This window comes from Oryctolagus cuniculus, chromosome 11, assembly GCF_964237555.1.
Source record: "Oryctolagus cuniculus chromosome 11, mOryCun1.1, whole genome shotgun sequence".
Taxonomy (NCBI): domain Eukaryota; kingdom Metazoa; phylum Chordata; class Mammalia; order Lagomorpha; family Leporidae; genus Oryctolagus; species Oryctolagus cuniculus.
In genome coordinates this window covers 118140164-118162691 of record NC_091442.1, presented here as the reverse complement: position 1 = coordinate 118162691, position 22528 = coordinate 118140164, and the positions used below count along the sequence as shown (strand labels likewise).

The following is a 22528-nucleotide window of genomic DNA, read 5'->3' as shown; positions in this document are numbered from 1 at the left end:
GGGCAGCCAGAACTCCAACCAGCCACCCATATTGGATGCCAGCACTGTAGGTAGAGCCTTAACCTATGCCACAGCACCAGTCCCTCTGCTTTTCAAATAAATAAATCTTAACTAAAAAAAAAAAAAAAAAAAAAATCAAGGGAGAGATGGTACATTGATCTTGAAAGCAGAGTATGGACAAAGAATATTGTATTGCTATTACTTTTCTCTTTGTTCAAACAGTTGTCATTTACTTATTTGTTTAAAGGCAGAGAGAAACAGAGATCTTCCATCTTCTGTTTCATTCCCCAAATGCCTGCAATAGCTGGAGCTGGGCCAGCCTGGAACTAGAGCCTAGAACTCACATTCTGGATCCCCTACATGGGTGGCAGAGAATCAAGTACTTGTGCCATTACCTGCTGCCTCCCGCCGTGCATGCCAGCGGGACTGGGACTCAAACCCAGAATCTTGGATAATGGGAAGTAGGCTTCCCAAGTGGCCCCTTAACTGTTGGGCCAAGCACCTCTCCCCACCAGTGTTACTTCATAAAGATGTTTAGTGTATGGTGGGGCTGATGCTGTGGTGCAGTGAGTTAAGCTACTGCCTGCAGTGCCAGCATCCCATATGGGCACTGGTTCAAGTCCTAGCTGCTCCACTCTGATCCAGCCCCCTGCTAATGTGCCTGGGAGGGCAGTGGAGGATAGCCCAAGTGGTTGGGCCCTGGCACCCATATGGGAGCTTCAGCCTGGCTCAGCCCCAGCTATTGCAGCCATTTGGGGAGTGAATCAGTGGATGGAAGATCTCTGTCTCTGTCTCTTCCTGTCACTCTGTAACTCTGCCTTTCAAAGAAATAAAAAAAAAAAAACTTAAAATGTGGAGCGTATTACAGGTGTGTGACACTCAGTGAATGACAGCTGCCTATTAGACACATGTTCCATGTTGTGCTGTGTAGCAAGATACTCAGCTAGAGCAGGTCTGGTTTCTGCCATCCTGTTATTTATTTATTTATTTAAATTTTTGTATGCACAAGACAATGATACATTATTGGATTCACCGTGTTTTTTTTAAAAAAGATTTATTTATTTATTTGAAAGAGTTATGCGGGGGGGGGGGGGGAGTGTCTTCCATCTGCTGGTTCACTCCCCAATTGGCCACAATGGGGCGGAGCTGCACCTGTCCAAAGCCAGGAGCTTCTTCCAGGTCTCCCACAAGGGTGCAGGGGTCCAAGGACTTGGGCCATCTTTCACTGCTTCCCCAGGCCATAGCAGAGAGCTGGATTGGAAGTGGAGCTGCCGGGTCCCGAACCGGCACCCATATGGGATGCCAGTGCTTCAGGCCAGGGTGTTAACCTGCTGCGCCACAGCACCAGCCCCAATTTTTTTTTTTTTTTAAGATTTATTTTATTTATTTGAAAGGCAGAGTTACAGAGAGAGGTAGAGACAAAGACAGAGACATACAGAGAGAGAGAGAGAGAGAGAGAGAGAGAGAGAGAGAGAGAGAGAGAGAGAGAGAGGTCTTTCATCTACTGGTTCACTCCCCAAATGGCTGCAGCGGCTGGAACTGAGCTGATCTGAAGCCAGGAGTCAGGAGCTTTTTCCAGCTCTCCTACATGGGTGTAGGAGCCCAAGCATTTGGGCCATCCTCCACTGCTTTTCCAGGCGCTTTAGTGGTGAGCTGGATCAGAAATGGAGCAGCCAGGATTCTAACCGGTGCCCATATGGGATGCTGGTGCTGCAGGCCAGGGCTTTACCCACTGAGCCACAGAGCCAGCCCCTTATTATTATTATTTTTTAAATATTTATTGATTTGAAAGGCAGAGGGACAGAGAGAGACTGGGGTAGAGACATAGAGAGTGAGAGAGCGAGAGCGAGTGAGTGAGCGAGAAAGAGAGCTTTCATCTGCTGGTTCACTCCCCAAATGGCAACGACAGCCAGGGCTTGGTCAGGCTGAAGCCAGGAGCTCCATCCAGGTTTCAGACTTGGGTGGCAGGGGCCCAAGACTTGGGCCATGTTCCGCTGACTTCCCAGTCACGTTGGCAGGAAGCCGGATCAGAAGTGGAACAGCTGGGTCTTGAACTGGCATTTTGATAGGGATGCTGGCATCACAGGCGACAATTTAGCCTGCTGCACCGCAGTGCCTGCCCCTGTCCTATGGCTGTTACACCCTCAAATGTATGACTAGCAGAGAGGCAGTTAGTAAGGGGGACACAAGGCAGCTTAAAGTGTGGGAGCTTCTCCGGAAGAGCATGTGCTGCTCATTGACTCACTTCTCTGCCATTTCTTCCCACCTTTGTCAGATTCCTTTTTTTTTTAAAGGAGAAATAACTATTTTTTAAATTTTTATTTTGAAAGGTAGAATTGCAGAGAGAGAAAGATCCATCTTCTGTCTGCTTATTCACTCTCCAAATGGCCACGACAGCCAGGAACGAGCCAGGCTGAAGCTTGGACCCAGGAGCCTCTTCCAGGTCTCCCACATAGGTGTGGGGCCCAGCACGTGGGCATCCTCCACTGCCTTCCCAGCCACATTAGTCGGGAGTTGGGTCAGAAGTGTGGCAGCCAGAATTGAGCTGGCACCCATATGTGATGCTGACATTGCAGGGATGGGCCACAGCACCAGCCCCGAGACCCTCTTTTTTCAGTGTACTCTCTCCCTGGCTGATCCTAAGTATCCCCAGGCACTCTTGATTGTCCAAAAACTGATGACTTTCCCATTGACAGCTTCAGAGAGACCTTTCCTAGCTCCTCGTTTTGCTTGACATAACTACGCTTGCATATTTCACTGATATCATGACCTTTATAAGCCAAAATGGAATTTTTTTTAAAGATTTTTATTTACTTATTTGAGAAGCAGAGTTACAGAGAGAGGGAGAGACAGAGAGGTCTTCGATGCACTGTTTCATTCCCTGGTAGCCACAATGGCTGGAGCTGAGCTGATCAGGAGCCAGGAGCTTCTTTCAAATCTCCCACGCGGGAGCAGGGGCACAAGCACTTGGGCCATCCTCCACTGCCCTCCCGGGCCACAGCAGAGAGCTGGATGGGAAGAGGAGCCGCCGGGACTCCAGCTGGCACTCATGGGATTCTGGCACTGCAGACAGCAGCTTAGCCCACTGTGCCATAGTGCTGGCCCCCAGAATATTTATTTTAAAGATAATGTTCCTTAACTATACCAAGTGTCCCTTTTTTAGTCTATTACCTCTTTTACTTACCACCCCCCCACCCCACCCCACCCCTGCCAAGATTCACATCTGTAGGTACTTACTTGGTCTTCAACTTTTTTCTTTTTTTGAAGATTGATTTATTTGAAAGTTGGAGTTAGAAAGATCTTAACCTGCTGGTTCACTCCCCAGATGGCCACAACAGCCAGGGCTGGGCCACGCTGAAGGCAGGAACCAGAAGCTTCATCTGGGTCTCCCATGTCGGTGCAGGGTCCCTAGTATTTGGGCCGTCTTCCACTGCTTTCCCAGGCTCTTAGCAGGGAGCTGTATTGGAAGTGGAGCAGCCGGGATTTGAACTGGTGCCTGTATGGGATGCCGGCAGCGTAGGCGGCAGCTTCACCCATTACGCAGGTCTCCAGCCTATTTTTCTTTTAGGATTTATTTATTTATTTGAAAGGGTAACAGAGAGGGAAGCAGGGATCTTCTACCTGCTGGTTCAATCCTCAGATGACTGCAACAGCCAGTGCTGTGTTAGGCCAAAGCCAGGAACTTGGAACTCCATCTGGATCTCCCACAAGGGTGGCGAGAACCCAAACCTTCAGACCCTCATCCACTGCTTCCTTTCAGGTACCTTAGCTGGAAGCTGGACTGGAAGAAGTGAAGGTGGCTTGATCCTGGGCGCCCCAGTGTGGGACGTGGAGTCCCTAGCAGCAGCTGAGCTGCTGCGTCATGACCCCATCACCAAACGGAACATTTTACTCTGCACAGACTTCTCTTCACTGGTTCTCTTCTCTACAAGTGACTGCCATCTGCCTGGTTTCTCAGATTGGATTCCTTTTCTCTCACCACCCTCTACATCTGATCTGTCATCAGCTTACTGTCAGCACGGTGTCTGTAATACGACTTTCATGAAGACACTCTTTCATCCCTACTGCCACTACCTTCTGTGCCGTCGTCATCTCCTTCCTGGAACGCTGCCTCCCCCCTTATACACCTGTCTGCCTCTGTTCCAGTCTGCCCAGAGCAGCCAAGAGCACCTGTCTCGTGCTTAAAATGTCTTAATGGTTTCCCATAGCACTTAGAAGAGATTCCAGACTGCTCTCTGTGGCCGGCCTGGTGCCCTGGCCGCCTCTCCTGCCGCTTTTCTCCTGTCCTCCTGCCATGTGTACTTTGGCTTCACTTGGCTGCAGGTGCCTCGCTCTTTCCCACCCCAGAACTTCTCTGGGTGCTTCTTCTCTTTCCAGAACACTGGCTGACCTGGCCTTCCTCTTGCTTCAGAATGTTGGTTAAGTGAATAAAAGCATCTGCAGAGTCCCAACAGTAAGACGTAGAAAGAGGCCGGCGCCGCGGCTCACGCGGCTAATCCTTCGCCTTGCGGCGCCGGCACACCGGGTTCTAGTCCCGGTCGGGGCGCCGGATACTGTCCCATTGCTCCTCTTCCAGGCCAGCTCTCTGCTGTGGCCAGGGAGTACAGTGGAGGATGGCCCAAGTGCTTGGGCCCTGCACCCCATGGGAGACCAGGAGAAGCACCTGGCTCCTGCCATCGGATCAGCGCGGTACGCCGGCCGCGGCGGCCATTGGAGGGTGAACCAACAGCAAAGGAAGACCTTTCTCTCTGTCTCTCTCTCTCACTGTCCACTCTGCCTGCCCAAAAAAAAAAAAAAAAAAAAACAAACAAACAAACAAACAAACAACAAAAAAAAAAAAAACGATGTAGAAAGAAATGTTTGAAGAGCTGGCAGAAGGTAAACTTGGTTGTGGCATAGGTAGGAGTCAGGTGACTGGAACTCAGATGTCTTGCTGAGAGGAGTATAAAATGATGCAAAGATGAACATATACCTTCCCTGTGCACAGCAGTTTTTCATTTCTAGGTGTTTATCCAAGGGAAGTTAACATGCTCACAGTGAGGCTGAGTAAGAATGTGCATAGCAGTGTCACTGTGGCGGGAGGGGAGGGATGGGCAAACAAACTGTTCACCACGAAGGCCGCTCAGCAGCATAAAGGAGCAGACATTGACACCCCAGCAAGGATCAGTCTCACCAACGTGTGCCGAGTGAAAAGCCAGACGCAGACGGCACGCAGTGGATGAGACCATTTATAACGCTTTCCAGAATAGGCAAAACTAGCCTTTGGTATTAGGAATAAGATTAATGTTGCTGGTTGGGTGGAAGAGAATGGACTGAGAGAACTTTCCAGAGTGATGGAATTGTTCAAGGTCTGCACGGGCATTTTTTAAATATATTTTTAAAGATTTTATTTATTTATTATTTGAAAGGCAGAGAGAATCTTCCAATCTTCTGCTGCTTCACTCCCCAAATGACTGCATGGCTGGAGCTGTGCTGATCCAAAACCAGGAATCAGGAGCTTCTTCTGGGTCTCCCACGTGGGTGCAGGGGCCCAAGCACTTGGGCCATCTTCTACTGCTTTTCCAGGCCATAACAGAGAGCTGGATCAGAAGTGGAGCAGCTGGGATTCGAACCGGCACCCATATGGGATGCCGGTACTGCAAGTGGCAGCTTTACTTGCTACACCACAGCACTGGCCCCCCTCCTTTTTTTTTTTTTTTTTTCTTAAAAGATATGTTTTATTTGAAAGGTATAGTGACAGAAAAAGAGAGACAGAAAGAGATCTTTCATCCATGACCAATTCATTCCCCTGGGGCTGGACCAGGTAGAAGCCAGGAACTCGGTACTTCACTGGGTCTCCCATGAGAGTGGTGGGGGCCATCTTTGTCTGCTCTCCCAGGTGCATTAGCAGGGAGCTGGATTGGAAGAGGAGTAACTGGCACTCTGAAATAGGATGCTGGCATCACAGGCGACTTAACCTACTGCCCCACAGTGCCGGACCTACAGGCATTCTTTAAAACTGGTTAACTCGTATTGAAGCTAATTGTGCTAGTCCTGTGGTGCTTAAGGGCAGGGATATATTCTGAGAATTGCATTGTTAGGTCACTTAGTGATCGTGCAAGCATCAGAGAGAGTACTTAGACTAAAATGACTGTGGGGTCACTAGGTGATACAGTGTTAGGAGAGCACTTGAGGCCCTTTCTGGGTCAAAGTGTCATTAGGCATCAGTTACCTGACGACAACCTAAGAATTGTTCTAGATTGTCTTCCTTCTTCCTCTCCATGTCTAAACCCATAGCAGGTTTTGTTTACTTTATATCTAAAATGTATCTTGAATTCCATCTGCTGATCTAGACTACTGTGTTATTAGCATTCGGAATGGTTTTCCTACCCCCTATTTTCCCCCTTTCCAAACTGTTTTTCCATGTGTCAGCTAGAGTGATCTTTAAGAAACTGAGAGTGCATTCTGTTGCCCTCCTGAAATGCTTCAGTGCGCTTCCTTTCTGATCTTGCCTCCCTGCTCTGAGCCCCTCTGATCTGGTCTCCTGCTTCCCAAGTTCCAGCTCTGATGACCTTCTCCTTTTTCCTTTTTGAAAGATTGTTAATGGAGTCTGCATTGTGGCACAGCGGGTTAAGCCGCCACCTGCAGAACTGGCATCCCACGTAGGAGCCAGGTTACATCCCAGCTACTCCACTTCCAGCCCGGCTCCCTGCGTAGGCACCTGGGAAGGCAGTGAGAGATGGCCCAAGTACTTGGGCGCCTACACCCATGTGGGAGACTTAATGGAGTTCTAGGCGCCTTGCTACAGCTTGGCTCAGCCTTGGCTATTGTAGCCATTTGATGAGTGAATCGGCAGGTGGAAGATCTCGATCTCTCCTTGTCCCTCTTTTTTTTTTTTTTTTTTTTTTTTTTTTTTTTTTTTTTTAATAAAAGATTTATATATTTGAAAGGGAGAGTAACAGAGAGGAGAGAGTTATTTTCCACCTGCTGGTTCACTCTCCAAATGTCTGCAGGCAGCCAGGGCTGGGCCAGGCAAGTCAGGAGCTGGTAACCCCATCCAGGTCTTGGGTCATCATCTGCTGGATTGGAATGCTGCATTGGAACTGGAGTAGCCTGGACTCCAACCTCCACTCCATATGGCATGTGGGCGTAGCCTAACCACAGCTGCACCACAGCCCTGGCCCTTCTCTCTCCCTGCACAAGCTGCTTCCTCACAGTAGGACCTTTACACTTGACTCCTCCCTGTGCTGGAGCAGGCTTGTTTCTGCTTGTTATTCAGGTTCTGTTAAATGTAACCTTCCCTGAGAGCTGTTCTCTGACCCACTGTTCAGTGTCCCCATCCTGTCACCCTGCCTTGATTTGTCTGTGGCCTTTATCACAGTGTGGATTTATCTTGCTTGCTTGTCTCCTTCCTCTAGGGGTAAGCTTTTTTTTTTTTTTTTTTAAAGATTTATTTACTTAATTGAAAGTCAGAGTTACACAGAGAGAGAAGGAGAGGCAGAGAGAAAGAGAGAGAAAGAAAAGTCTTCCATCTGCCGGTTCACTCCCCAACTGGCTGCAACGGCAGAGCTGCGCCAATCTGAAACCAGGAGTTTCTTGTGGGTCTCCCACGTGGGTGCAGGGGCCCAAGGACTTGGTCCACCTTCCACTGTTTTCCTAGGCTTATAGCAGAGAGCTGGATCAGAAGTGGAGGAGCCAGGACTTGAACCGGCGCCCGTATTGGATGCCGGCACTGCAGGCTTTTACCCGCTACACCACAGCCCTGGCACCAGAGGTTAAGCTTTCTTATTCACTTAATGTCTGCAGAGTGACTGACACACTGGAGCCTCAGATGTGTTGACTGAGAAGTTATGGGAAATGGTGATGATGGCATGAGAGGGAGGAGGAACCCAGGAGAGCCATGATTTCTGGCTTGGGAAACTAGGGGATAGGACCGCTGTTTACTGAAACAGAAAAGCAGTGGACAGAGAGAAGATTGGGTGGAGTATAAAGTGAGGAATTTAGTTTTGAGCTTCAATTTGAGATGTTTGTAAGGCATCACATGTTTGAGCACAGATATGACATTTAAGAGAATGGACTGGGTGTGGATTAAGATTCAGAGGTTAGGGCCAGGGCAGGCATTGAGGCGAGCAGGTTAAGCTGCTGCCTGTGACGTAGGCATTCTGTGTGGACACCAGTTCGAGATGGGCCGCTCCACTTCCAGTCCAGCTCCTTGCTAATGCACCTGGGAAGCAAAAGAAGATGGCCCAAGTGCTGGAGCTCTTGCCACCCACAGAGGAGACCCAAAAGAAGCTCTGAGCCCCTGGCTTCGGCCTGGCATAGCCCTGGCCATTGTGCCCACCTGGGGAGTGAACCAGCGGATGGGAGATCTCTGTCTCTCCCTCTCTGTAATAAACTTTTTTTTTTTTTTTTTTTTTTGACAGGCAGAGTGGACAGTGAGAGAGAGAGACAGAGAGAAAGGTCTTCCTTTGTCGTTGGTTCACCCTCCAATGGCCGCCGCGGCCGGCACACCGTGCTGATCCGATGGCAGGAGCCAGGTGCTTTTCCTGGTCTCCCATGGGGTGCAGGGCCCAAGCACCTGGGCCATCCTCCACTGCACTCCCTGGCCACAGCAGAGAGCTGGACTGGAAGAGGGGCAACCGGGACAGAATCCGGTGCCCTGACCGGGACTAGAACCCGGTGTGCCGGCGCCGCTAGGCGGAGGATTAGCCTAGTGAGCCGCGGCGCCGGCCCTCTCTGTAATAAACTTTAAAAAAAAAATTAGGGGCTGCCGTTGTGGTGTAGTTGGTAATGTTGCCACCTGCAGTGCTGGCCCTGGTTCAAGTCCCCTCTGCTTCACTGCCAGCTTTCTGCTAATGCACTTGGGGAAGCAGCAGAGGATGGCCCAACTCCTTGGGCCCCTGCACCCACGTGGGAGACCTGGAAGAAGCTCCTGACTTTGTCCTGGCCCAGCCCTGGCTGTTGCCATTTTGGGAGTGAATCAGCAGATGGAAGATCTGTCTCTCCCTCTCTCTGTTAACTCTGCCTTTCAAATTAAAATAAATCTTTAAAAAAAAAAAAATCAGAGGTTAGCATAGGTATAGTAATCCTGGCGACACTGCCCTCAGGAGTCTGTAAGGAATGTGGGTGTGTAGGGAAGTGGTTCAGTCCTTGTTTCCTGCCTGAGTAATGGGCATCTCTCGCCAGTAACTTGTACTTAGAAAGGCTTTGTTTAGAACTCCGTAGGGAGTTATATTTTTGTTGTTTATGATGACAAGTGCTCTGGTAGCCCAGGATCAAACTGAGGAATGTGAGCATTTGAGAGAGCAAGGTGGCATTTAAAGGAAGCAGGAAAATCCACAGAGGGTGATGTGAGGATGAATGTTTCACATCCTGGTGGTGGTAGCCAGGACCGCTGAGAGAAGGACCTTGGGTGGGCAGGAGGGCCCCTCTGGCAGGCTTGGATGCTGACACCCAGTTGGCACCTGTTGATGAGAAAGTGAGGCAAGTGCTGGCTAAGCGTGGAGTCAGGCTGTTCTCAGTTTGGGCAAGAGGAGAATCAGGGTCAAGAGAAGACCTTGTTTCACACAAACAGGTGAGGAGCTTGAGCGCGTGTGAACCCTGATGGGCAGGAGCCAGCCCAGAGGCCAGTGTGAAGGTGCAGGACAGGACGTGTTCCTGGATAACACATGTGAGCCCAGGCGACTGCAGTAAGAGCAGAGGTGCAGGAAACAGGACGCACATGGCGACAGACAGGCAGGGTCAGGAGATGGGAGTCTGAAGAAGTTGCTGTGGCATGCAGCACTGACTAAGGAAGCATGGATTTCAAGGTGGAGGCAGGGAGCGGTCACAGTGAGCTTTCTGCCTCCTGAGATTTCAGGGGAGCTGGCGAGGCCCGGTGATTTGGACTCAGCCTCTCCTGCCTGTCCCTGGCAGTTCCACTCCTTCCCCATTGCCACTGCTGCTCCCATTCATTAGACCGGTGATTGGTAAGTGACTCCAGAGCCTTCGTGTTTCAGTTAGTAATTATGTCGCACTCACTGTGTGGGTAAGTGGCAGTGTGTAAGCCTCGTGTCACAACAGGATAAGGTCAGGGGTGCTCTCACGGTCTGCAGAGGGCTCTCAGGGCCTGGCAGGAAAAGTGAGGCCAGGAGCAGAAGTGGGGGTCATCCTCTTTCCACCTCCAGGCTCAGCTCTTGTCAGCTCCCCAACACCCCCCTAGGTTTTGGGCATCTAAAACTTTTTGCTGAAAAACTCATAAAATGTTCTCAAACAACACTTTTGGCTCTAAGGTCTTTGTGGTGAAAACCATTTTCTGCTTTGTTTTATATCCTCAGGGTCTGTTCTGTTACCTGTCACTGCATTGAGAGTCAAGGTTTGGTTTTGCCTCTGAGCGTTCGCTGTGGACTGTGTGCTCCTCTGCCTCTGTCTGTATTACAGAGAGGTTGTGTGTATGTATGTGTGTGTGTGTGTATATATATATATATATGTAGTGTATTACAGTCAGTGTAGAATGTGTCCTTTCCACCACAAGGCTTGTGTAAGAAGATGGCCACCTTCACACAGTAGGTGTTAAAGTCCTGTTGCAGCGTGTTGATGGAGGGCGTTAAAGAGATGTGGCCCTGTTCCTCAACTCTGGAAAACCACCACCAGAGACAAGCCCGATACAGTATTCTTTGTTCAGGTGAAAAACTGGAACACTTGCCCTGCGAGGGATGCTGGAGTTTCTCTGGCGAGTCTTAGGACAGTAGAACAGACTCATCTGTGTCCGGTAGTTCTGCTTGGTGGCAGCGGGTGTGGGGCACAGCCTCAAGCGCTCCTGTGGCTTCTGAAGCTCACCATGCACATGTGAGTGCCCCTCCAGGGGACGTGCATTTTAGTGAGACAGAACTGCATTACACTGATTGGTGTTTTTTTGGTTTTGTTTTGTTTTAGATTTGGTTATTTACTTGAGAGACATAGTTACAGAGGGAGAGACCCACAGATAGGTCCTCCACCCACTGGCTCACTCCCCGAGTGGCCGCAACAGCTGGAGCTGGGTTGATCCCAAGCCAGGAGCCTCGAGCCTCTTCTGGTTCTCCCATGGCGGGTGCAGGGGCCATCTTCTACTGCGTTCCCAGGCCATCAGCAGGGAGTTGGATCAGAAGTGGAGCAGCTGGGACTTGAACCAGTGCTAGTAGGCAGAGGCTTAGCCTGCTATTATGCCACAGTGCCAGCCCCTAGTTTTTTATTTTTTTGTTTTTTTTTCCTCTAGTCCATATGAGTTGCAGCATCCTGGGAGCAGGATGCTCATCTTTTCTGTTGGAGACGACTTGGCTGGCAAAAGTGGATTTGAGGCCGGCGCCACGGCTCACTAGGCTAATCCTCCGCCTTGCGGCGCCGGCACACCGGGTTCTAGTCCCGGTCGGGGCACCGGATTCTGTCCCGGTTGCCCCTCTTCCAGGCCAGCTCTCTGCTGTGGCCAGGGAGTGCAGTGGAGGATGGCCCAGGTGCTTGGGCCCTGCGCCCCATGGGAGACCAGGAGAAGCACCTGGCTCCTGCCATTGGATCAGCACGGTGCGGCGGCCATTGGAGGGTGAACCAACGGCAAAGGAAGACCTTTCTCTCTGTCTCTCTCTCTCACTGTCCACTCTGCCTGTCAAAAAAAAAAAAAAAAAAAGTGGATTTGAGGCCGACGCCGTGGCTCACTTGGCTAATCCTCCACCTGCGGCACAGGCACCCTGGGTTCTAGTCCTGATTGGGGCGCTGGGTACTAGTCCCGGTTGCTCCTCTTGGGGCACCAGGTACTAGTCCCGGTTGCTCCTCTTCCAGTCCAGCTCTCTGCTGTGGCCCAGGAGGGCAGTGGAGGATGGCCCAAGTGCTTGGGCGCCTGCATCCGTGTCGAAGACCAGGAAGAAGCTCCTGGCTCCTGGCTTTGGATTGGCGCAACACTGGCCTTAGCAGCCATTTGGGGGGTGAACCAATGGAAGGAAGACCTTTCTCTCTCTCCTCTCTCTCTCTCTCTCTGTCAAAAAAAAAAAAAAAAAAAAAAGTGGATGTGAGTGCTGGCATACTGAAGAAGTTTGGATTTCTCTGAAGAACATTGTAGCCTGCATCATTTGTTAAATGTTTCAAAACAAAAACAAACTTTAACTTTGTTACATTGCCTAACACATGTGTTGAAAGTTGACTTCTCCTAAAGATAAGGGGACACTGGCCAAATGAAGCCTATGGGAATGAAATGCATTAGAAAAAAATAAAAGAAAAAATACTCTGTTTGAATTCAGCCAAGAGTAAGCCTTTCTCTGGAGTTCAGTATCTGTGGGAGTCAGACATTGAAAATTAACATTTATGAAATCTATGAAGGACCATAAAGTTGTATTATGGCTGGGAAGCTAGGAGAACTCGAGAAGTTGCTACTCCTGAGAACGTGTGGAAGGAGTATTGGAGAAGGCTGTCGAGGAGGGAACAGTTGAGTAAGCTTTAGAACACGGACAGGAAAGGGAGCTAGGTAGGGGAGAATTCCAGTGGCAGTCCTACGAAGACCAAGGTCAGAGCGTGCAGCATGGTGCCTGGCAAGCTGGGCTCCTGGGGTGGGAGGGGACTGACCTGGAGCTGACGTGGAAGGGAAGTCAGAGGAAGTGGGGTCAGGCAGTGCGACAGTGGAATGGGAACAGCTTGAGGAGCCTTGAACCCAAGGAACTTGATTCCCATAAGTGGAATGGGATTTTATGAAGAGAGGTGCTGCGTGTGATTGAGAGAACTATTGTCACCCAGAGGGTGGCATTGGAGTTGGGGTGAGGGCGGGAAGGAGATAGGAGGGTTGGAACCAAGTGATGAATCGGTCGTGTTTGCCTTTCTTCTTCTGATTTCTTCATGGCCGTTGTCCTTGTCGAGTAAGAAGCATCTGTAAAATGTAGCAACCGGTTTAAATGAGAGGGGTATTTAGGAATTTGTGGCTTCAGCCTCTTTGATTCCGAAACAGATTAGCAAGGATACTTCATTTACTCCAAATTTAAATAACAAGTAATAAAAGTAATTTTATCTTTTTTTTAAAGATTTATTTTATTTATTTGAAAGACAAGAGTTATAGAAAGAGGTAGAGACAGAGAGCAGAGAGAGAGGTCTTCCATCCGCTGGCTAACTCCCCAGATAGCTGCAACTGCCGGAGCTGTGCCAATCTGAAGCCAGGAGCTTCCTCTGGGCCTCCCACGTGGGTGCAGCGGCCCAAGGACTTGGGCCGTCTTCTGCTGCTTTCCCAGGCCATAGCAGAGAGCTGGATCAGAAGAGGAGCAGCCAGGACTAGAACCAGCACCCATATGTGATGCCGGCGCTTCAGGCCAGGGCTTTAACCCTCTGTGCCACAGTGCGGGCCCCAAAGTAAAAATAATTTTACATAATAGATTCTAAGTGCCATTGGTTTTTATTTATTTATTTATTTATTTATTTGACAGAGTTAGAGAGAAACAGAGAAAGGTCTTCCTTTTCTGTTGGTTCACCCCCCCAAGTGGCTACTTCGGCTGGTGCGCTGCGCCAATCCGAAGCCAGGAGCCAGGTAGGTGCTTCCTGCTGGTCTCCCATGGGGTTACAGGGCCCAAGCACTTGGGCCATCCTTCACTGCCTTCCCGGGCCAAAGCAGAGAGCTGGACTGGAAGAGGAGCAACTGGGAAAGAATCCGGCGCCCCAACCGGGACTAGAACCCGGGGTGCCGGCGCCACAGGCGGAGGATTAGCCAAGTGAGCCACAGTGCTGGCCAAGTGCCATTGTTTTAAACACTTGAGAATATTAACTCCTTTTTATAAACTTTTTAAAAAAATTTATTTATTTGGAGGGATCTGTGCCCTGGTTCACTCCCCGAATGGCTGCAATAGCCAGGTTTGGGCCAGGACAAACCAGGAGCCTGGAACTCCATCCGTGTCCACCCACGTGAGTGGCAGGAACTCAAGCCCTGTCAGCTGCTTCCTCCCAGGAGCCTTAGCAGGGAGCTGGATTGTGAGTGGAGCAGCCTAGACTGGAACCAGCACCCTGGTGTTGTGTCCCAAAGCTGCAGCTTCACCAGCTGAGCTGCAGTGCTCATCCCTAACAGTTGTTTTAAAATCAGGTGATGATGGTATTATCCGTTTTTCTCAGGTGAGAAAACAAGAAAGGCCATCCAACTCATAAGTAGCAGAGCTGCCAGTATTTGAAATTGGGAACTCTGGCTCTAGACTTCCTGCCTTTAACCCATCCCCAGTGTGATTCTGTGTTTAATTTGAATGAGCTGGTGTGTAGTTCTAGTGCTCAGCAAATATTACTTGAATGAATCAATGAGCAAGGTAGTTTGTCAGCTCTTGAAGGAATATGCCGTGGACACTTAAGTTGACTTTTTCTCTTTGGTTCACTGTTGCGATTCCTTTCTGAACATAAAGTTCCATGAGGGGCCAGTGCTGTAATGCAGCCGATTAAAGCCACAGCCTGTGGCATAGACATCCCATTTGGGTGCAGGTTCTGGTCCGGGCTGCTCCACTTCCAATCCAGCACCCTGCTAAGATGCCTGGGAGGGCAGTGGAGGATGGCCCAAGTCCTTGGACTCCTGCACCCATGTGGGAGACCCGGAAGAAGCTCCTGGCTCCTTGATTTGGCCTGGACCAGCCAATCAGATGTAAGGTCTTTCTTCTGTGTCTCTCTTTCTTGGTCTGTGTAACGCTACCTCTCAGATAAATAAATCTTTTTTTTTCTTTTTAAGTTATGTTATTATTATTATTTTTTTTTTTTTTTTGACAGGCAGAGTGAGAGAGAGAGAAACAGAGAGAAAGGTCTTTTTGTGTTGGTTCACCCTCCAAGTGGCCACCGCAGCCAGCGTGTTGCAGCCGGTGTGCTTCGCTGATCCGAAGCCAGGAGCCAGGTGCTTTCTCCTGGTCTCCCATGTGGGAACAGGACCCAAGGACCTGGGCCATCCTCCACTGCCCTCCCGGGCCACAGCAGAGAGCTGGACAGGAAGAGGAGCAACCAGGACAGAACCTGGCGCTCCAACCAGGACTAGAACCTGGGGTGCTGGCGCCGCAGGCAGAGGATAAGCCTAGTGAGCCGCGGCGCTGGCAAAGTTATGTGATCTTATTACTTGCTTATTTTTGCTGAAGTCTTTTGCTCAGCTTTCAGTATTCCAGTGCTGTCTACTTTTTTGGTTTTAAAAAATTGACTTTTTTTTTTTTTTTTTTTTTTTGACAGGCAGAGTGGAGTCAGAGAGAGACAGAGAGAAAGGTCTTCCTTTGCCGTTGGTTCACCCTCCAATGGCCGCTGCAGCCGGCGCACTGCGCTGATCCGAAGGCAGGAGCCAAATGCTTCTCCTGGTCTCCCATGGGGTGCAGGGCCCAAGCACTTGGGCCATCCTCCACTGCACTCCCTGGCCACAGCAGAGAGCTGGCCTGGAAGAGGGGCAACCAGGACAGAATCCAGCGCCCCGACCGGGACTAGAACCCGGTGTGCCAGCGCCGCTAGGCGGAGGATTAGCCAAGTGAGCTGTGGCGCCAGCCAAAAATTGACTTATTTTCAAAATCAAAATATTAAGGTTCAAAATTTCAGCAGAAATGTTATTATATAAGTCAGATTTCTTTTATCGGCACTTATTTAAGACATGAGCCTTGAAAATGTTACTAAAGACAGAACTGACTTTTTAAAAAAGGACTTTTATTTGAAAGGTAGAGGCACAGAAAGGTCCTCCATTTGCTGGTTTCCTCTTGAGATGCTGCAACAGCTGGAGCTAGGCCAAGTCAGACGAAGCCAGGAGCATGGAACCCATCTGGGTCTCACCCATGGGTGGCAGGGGCCCAAGTGCCTGAGCTGATCATCATCTGCTGCCTCTCAGGGAAGCTGGAATCAGAAGTGGAGCTGGGATTTGAACCCAGCACTCCAGCGTGAGTGGCCTCGTGAGTTGTGTCCCACTGCTGCTCCAAAGGCCTACCCCTAGAATTGACTTCTGATTACAGCAGTTTAGATAATGTATGCAGTCCTTTTTAGAGAAGGTGTTTTTTGTTGGTTTGTTTGTTTTTTAAAGATTTATTTAAAGGCAGAGTGACAGAGAGGGAGAGACAGAGAAAGATCTCCCACCTGCTGGATTACTCCTCAAATGGCTGCAGTTGCCCAGGGCTGGGTCAGGCCGAAGCCGGGAGCCACAGCCTCCATCCAGGTCTCTCACACGGGTGCGGGGGCCCAAGTACTTGAATCCTCTGCTGCCTTCCCAGATGCATTAGCAGGGAGCTGAATGATAAGCAAACTAGCTTAACTCGCTGTGCCACAACGCTGGCCCCTTTAGAGAAGTTTAGACCAAGAATTATCTCTAATCAGTAGACCAAGAATTACTTTTCTGTTTTTGAACCAATAGTCTTAGATTTTAATTTTGAGAGAGAACAAGTGCACACCCCCATCTTCTGGTTCTTCATTTAGATGCTTTAAATGGCCCTAATGTATTCTCTAAATGGCCTGACCCTGTATTTTAATTTTTTATTTTTTTAAAAAGATTTTATTTATTTGAGAGGCAGAATTACAGAGAGAGGGAGAGACAGAGAAAAAGATTTTCCATCTGCTGCTTCACTCCCCAAATGGCTGCAACAGCTGGAGCTGGGCCGATCCAAAGCCAGGAGCCAGGAGCTTCTTCCAGGTCTCCCACATGGGTGCAGGGGCCCAGGCCCTTGGGCGTCTTCCACTGCATCCCCAGGTGCATTAGCAGGGAGCTGAATTGGAAGTGGACTCTGGCGCCACAGGCGGTAGCTTTATCTGCTGTGCCACTATGCTGGCCACTTCATTAGCATTTTAATACATGATGTGGGAAATAAAGAATAGTTGTAGTTCATTCTAAATTAAATCATTGGGGAATAGGAAAAAGATACATTTTTTCCTTTTCCATCTGTATATGAATACTTAGTTCCACGAGCCACTATGAAACTTGTTTTCTCTTGTTGATCTGCTTCAGCTTATTAGCCTTTTATTAAAATACATACCTTAATACTTTTTTAAAAAGGATTTATTTACTTGAAAGGCAGAGAGACAGAACATCCATCTGCTGGTTCTCTCCCCAAAGGCCCACTAGAGCCAGCCCCTACAGATCTCCTAAATAAGTGGCAGAGACCCAAATACTCGTGCCATCGACCACTGCCTTCCCAGGTGTATGAGCAGGAAGCTGGATCAGAAGTGGAGTAATGGGGACTTCAGCCAGGACTCTAATGTGGCCACCTGGTGGTTGTGAAGGGGTATCTCACTGCCATTTTTAGAGCACTTTGAGATACACAGAAAAATGGGGAATATATCTAGAGCGTTTCTGTATACCCTCTCCCCCCACCGCCATCACAGTTTCCCCTATTATTAACATTTTACATTCATTGCATTTGCTATAATTGCTGATGCTTTATTATTAACTGAAGTTCATCAGAGTTCATATTTGAGTTCACTCTTTGTTGAATGGCCTACGGGTTTTGCAAACGCATTGTGTCGCCTGTCCAATATCATTGCAGTATCACACAGAATAACTTCACATATAGGGTGCTGGTGTTGCAGATGGCTGTGCCACAGCACTGACCCCTCCTGTGTTTTTTTGTTTGTTTATTGTGATAAAAAAAGTAACAAAAATTGTCATTTTAGCCATTTTTTAGTATACAGTTAAGTGACACTGATTACATTCAGTATTATGCAACCATCACCACTGTTTACAAAACATTTCATCACCCCAAACAGAAACTGTGTACCCATTAAGCAATAACTCCTTGTTCCCTCTACTCTGACCCTGGCCCTTTGTAATCTCTAGTTTACTCTCTGTTCCTATGAATTTGCCTATTCTAGATATTTCATGTAAGTAGATTCATTCAGGGGCCATTTCTGTGGCGTAGCGGGTAAAGCTGCCACCTGCAGTGCCAGTATCCCATATGGGCACTAGTTCGAGTCCCGGCTGCTCCACTTCCATTCCAACTCTCTGCTGTGGCCTGGGAAAATGGGAGACCCGGAAGATGCTTCTGGCTCCTGGCTTCGTATTGGCGCAGCTCCAGCTGTTGTGGCCAACTGGGGAGTGAACCAGTGAATGGAAGATCTCTCTCTCTCTCTCTCTCCCTCTCCCTCTCCCTCTCCCTCCCTCCCTCCCTCCCCTCCCTTCCTCCCCCCCCCTTCTCTCTATGTGTAACTCTGACTTTCAAATAAATAATTAAAAAAACTGTAGGATCATGCAGTGTTTGTCCTTTTGTGTATGGCTTATTTCACTTAGCATGATGTTTTCAAAGTTTGTTGGGGTTCATCCATTTTATAACATGTATCAGAAATATTTTGTGATTGAATAGTACTCTGTTGTATCTATGTATTAAATGTGTTTAGCCAGTCATCTTATTTTTTAAAAAAAGATTTATTTATTTGAAAATCAGAGTGCGAGAGAGAGAGAGAGACCGAGAGAAATCCTCCATTTGCTGGTTCACTCCCCAAATGGCTGCAATGGCCAGAGCTGGGCCTGTCTGAAGCCAGGAGCCAGGAACTTCTAGATTTCCCACATGGGTTCAGGGACCCAAGTGCAAGGTGTCGGTCGCATAACAAATCTTCCCAGGCAGACCAATCAATTAATTCACAAGCTTTTATTGGGATTCCGCTCCCGGGCGAAGTTCCCCGTCCCAACGGAGCAGGGGCCAGGGAAGTCGGGCGTCAGAGATTGGGAGGGCTCCTTTTATAGATCAGGGCGTGGGGGTTAAAGGTCGAGGCAGGTCCAGTTCTCATTGGTTGACCTTTAGGCACCCATGGGGACCTTGACAAGGACTTTTCTTCCTTCCTCCCTCTCTCCCTCTCCCTCTCCCTCCCTTCCTCCCTTCCTCCCTCCCTTTCTCCCTTTCTCCCTCCTTTCCTCCCTTCCTCCCTTTCTCCCTTTCTCCCTTCCTTCCTCCTTCCTTCCGTATGAATGGCCTCTTTTTGTTACCATGTGAAATGGAACAGAGTGGGGGGATATGACAGCTCCTCCAGGGGGAGGCGTCTGCAGACTTGCTCACCGCCCTCCACAAGCCCATTTTTTTCAAATGAGGAAAATGAGTTGTAGATTAAAAAGCTTGCCCAAGTCACAGAACAAGTGGCAAAATTAGAAAGCATTTAAACTTAGGTTTCCTGTTTCTAGATATAGTACTTTTTCCAATGCATCACCCAGGAGAATCAATAGAAAACAAACTTAACAGGGAAAGCAATTGTAACTTGCTAAAATAAAATTGCGTTTTTGCTCATTTTGCTTACTAAAATAAAATTCTATTTTCAGATTTTTTTTCTATATTTTCTTGCTCTCTTTCTTCAGGTCCTTTCAGTTTCACTGTAGGTGAGAGAGCAAGGCTCGCTGCAGTCCCTGTCTGGTGAGACAGAGCTGTGCTGGCCCCACCTGATGCCCGACGCCCCTGCTCCTCTGCCCAGAGCTTCATCCAGACGCCCCTGCTCCTCTGCCCAGAGCTTGCATCCAGGCAGGCCCCTGCTCCTCTGCCCAGAGCTTGCATCCAGACGCCCCCGCTCCTCTGCCCAGAGCTTCATCCAGACGCCCCCGCTCCTCTGCCCAGAGCTTGCATCCAGACGCCCCCGCTCCTCTGCCCAGTGCTTCATCCAGGCAGGCCCCAGTTGATGAGGGAGGGAAGAGGGTTCTATGGCGATTGTTCTTTAATCGCTTGGGAACGATGCTGTTAGGTCTGAGTTTCCACCTCCTCATTTTTTAATGAAATGAGAACCTAAAATAGGGTTCAGAAATAAAGCCAGTCACAGGTCCTATACTTATTGAAATGATTTATCTTCTTACTTCTATAAGATCTTGCCTCAAATTAATTTGTTAGTTCAGTTTTTTTTTTTAATTTTTACTTATTTGAAAGGCAGAGAGAGAACATCCCTTATCCACTGGCTTGCTGCCCAGGTGCCTGCAACAGCTGGGGCCTAAGCCAAGAGCCTGGAAACCAATGCAGGTTTCCCACATGGTTGGCCCAAACGCAGCTATTTTGAACCTTCTCTGCTACCTCCCAGTCTGCTCTGTCAGGAAGCTGGAGTCAGAACTGGAGCCAGGGCTCGAACCCAGACACGCTGATGAGGGTCGTGGGTATCTTTTAAATTTTTTTTAATATTTATTTATCTTTTTAACTTGAAAGGCAGAGAGTTATGGAGAGGCAGAGGCAGAGAGAGATGTCTTCCACCTACTGGTTCACTCCCCAGATGGCCGTAGTGGCTGGAGCTGCGCTGATCTGAAGGCCAGGCCAGGAGTGTCTTCCAGGTTTCCCACACGGGCGCAGGTGCCCAAGTGCTAGGACCATCCTCCACTGCCCTCCCAGGCCACAGCAGAGAGCCAGATCGGAAGTGGAGCAGCTGCGACTTGAACCGGCGCCCACATGGGAAGCCAGCACCACAGGCGGCAGCCCCACCCACTGTGCCACAGCACCGGCCCTGGTTGTGGGCATCTTGACTGCTGGGCTTAACGCTTGTCTAGGTTTGCTTATTCTAGGTGCTCTTCCTGGATGCCTCGCTGTGACAGTTTCTCCTTAGTGTGAGGGTTAAGTTTTGATACTTGCAACATGTTTGAAATAATCTTTGGAAGTATTTACAGATGGGGGCTTTTATATTTTTGAGTTCTCTTTTGTTTTAAGTGGGAAGTTCATTAGTCTTTACAAGGGTGCTTTGCTTACATGTATCTTTGACTACATCTAATGCATTGTTTCTCAGTATTTTGGATTTGTTGTGAGTTTGGGCAACAGCGGAAGCTGTAGAGTATGTTGACTGCCTCCACTCTTCCTAATTCCTATGTTCTTTTCCCAGGAATTAATCATCTAGACAATATTCCTCCCATGCCTGCATCCTTAGCCATATGGAGGAGACCCCATAAACTGTAAAAAGGTCCATTGGCTTTTATCTGAAGTGAACTTTACCCATACAACTCAGTTCTGCCTTTTGCTTCATTTGACAGGTTTGACCTATGGTGTTGGTACCTCCAATAAAATCAAGTCTAAAATGCTTCGGTTGACTGCTTTTCTCATTGCTTTGCCCAAGAAGGCCAAGGACGCGTTAAAATCTGTTTGTCCCATCCTGTGCTTCCTTTCTAAGGTTGTTAGCCTGCACTTAAGCTTCACAGTGTGTTATTTGTTTGGATTCAACATCTCATAAATTCAGATGTGGTCACTTGGTGTTAAAAGAGCTTTTTGAATTTTTTAACTTATCAGATTCACTGTGTCTATGTGTCTCCACGTTTAGATACATGTTTGAGTAATTTTGTGTCTCATTGTATGAAACTTAAGTGCTTTCTTTCACGGGTCAGAGCCTTTGGACTCTAGTTTTCAAAATCTCTTGTTTTAATCCAAATATTAATTATTTTTACTTACTTTATTTGAAAGGCAAAGAGACAGAGGCAGATCTTCCATCCACTGGTCCACTCCTCAGATGCCCACAACAGCCAAGACCAGGCCACACTAAAGATAGGAGCCTGGCACTGGATCTGGGTCTCCCGTGTAGGTGGCAGGGACTCAACCGCTAAGCTGTTACCGCTGTCTCCCAGCGTGCGCACAAGCAGGAAATTGGAAGTAGAAGTGGAACCCAGACATTCTGATATGGAATGTAGGCATCCAAGCAGCATCTTAATTTCTGTGCCATATGCCCTCAAAATTCTCTAGAAATTTTTTTTAAAAAGATCTATTTACTAGAGAGGCAGAGAGAAAGAAGTCTTCTCATCCACTGGTTAATCCCCAAATGGCCGCAATGACCGGAGCTGTGTGGGTCTGAAGCCAGGCACCAGGAGCTTCTTCTGGGTCTCCCACACGGGTGCAGGGCCCAAGCACGTGGGCCATCTTCTACTGCTTTCCCAGGCCATAGCAGGGAGCTGTGGAGCAGCCGGGACTCGAACCAGCACTCACAGGGGATGTCAGCACTTCAGGCCACGGCTTTACCCTCCATGCCACAACATCTGCCCCTTTAGAAAGTTTTAAAAAACCTTTTGATTCATATGTGTTATTTACGTACCTGATAGTAGTTTCTGCTCATTATAAGTGATGATCTGTTATGGTCAGCCACCTTGTGCATGAGCTAAAAGTTATGCTTTAGTGAGAAGTAAGGTTTTAAGCATAGAATGAGAGAGAGGGGTTAGAGAAACACTTTCCCAGTTATGTCCCTCAGAGATTAAAACTTTGGTCTTGTGGGGCCACCATAAACTGCCACCTGTAATGCCAGTGTCCCATATAGGTGCTGGTTTGACTCCTGGCTGCTCCACCTGCTTCTTCACTCCCCAAAAGACTGTCACAGCCAGGGCTGTACAGGCCAGAGCCAGGAGCCCAGAACATCACCTGGATCTCGGGTGGCAGGGCCCCAAGCACTTGTGCCATCATTGCTGCTTCCCATGTCCATTAGCAGGGCGGTAGATTGCAAGTGGGGTAGCCAGGACTCCAACCAGCACTGCATATGGAGTATGGATGTCCCACGCAGTAGCTTGACCTGCTGCGCCACACCACCGCCCCACTCCCAATCTTTGCTTTTGTCAGGATGTCAGAAGCGGTTGGTATTAACTTACGCAGTGTTTATTATGTGCCTAGCAGCAGGAGAACCAAGGTCCTACAGTGTGGGGGAATTGAAGGAGTAAATGCAAGTGGCGATG

The 22528-nt window shown here is 48.8% G+C and overlaps 1 protein-coding gene across 6 annotated transcripts in view; it reads left to right on the top strand.

The window, feature by feature from the left end:
• Window positions 1–22528, top strand: part of TCF20 (transcription factor 20) — a 183637-nt gene that overhangs the window by 93714 nt on the left and 67395 nt on the right. The window lies entirely within an intron of this gene.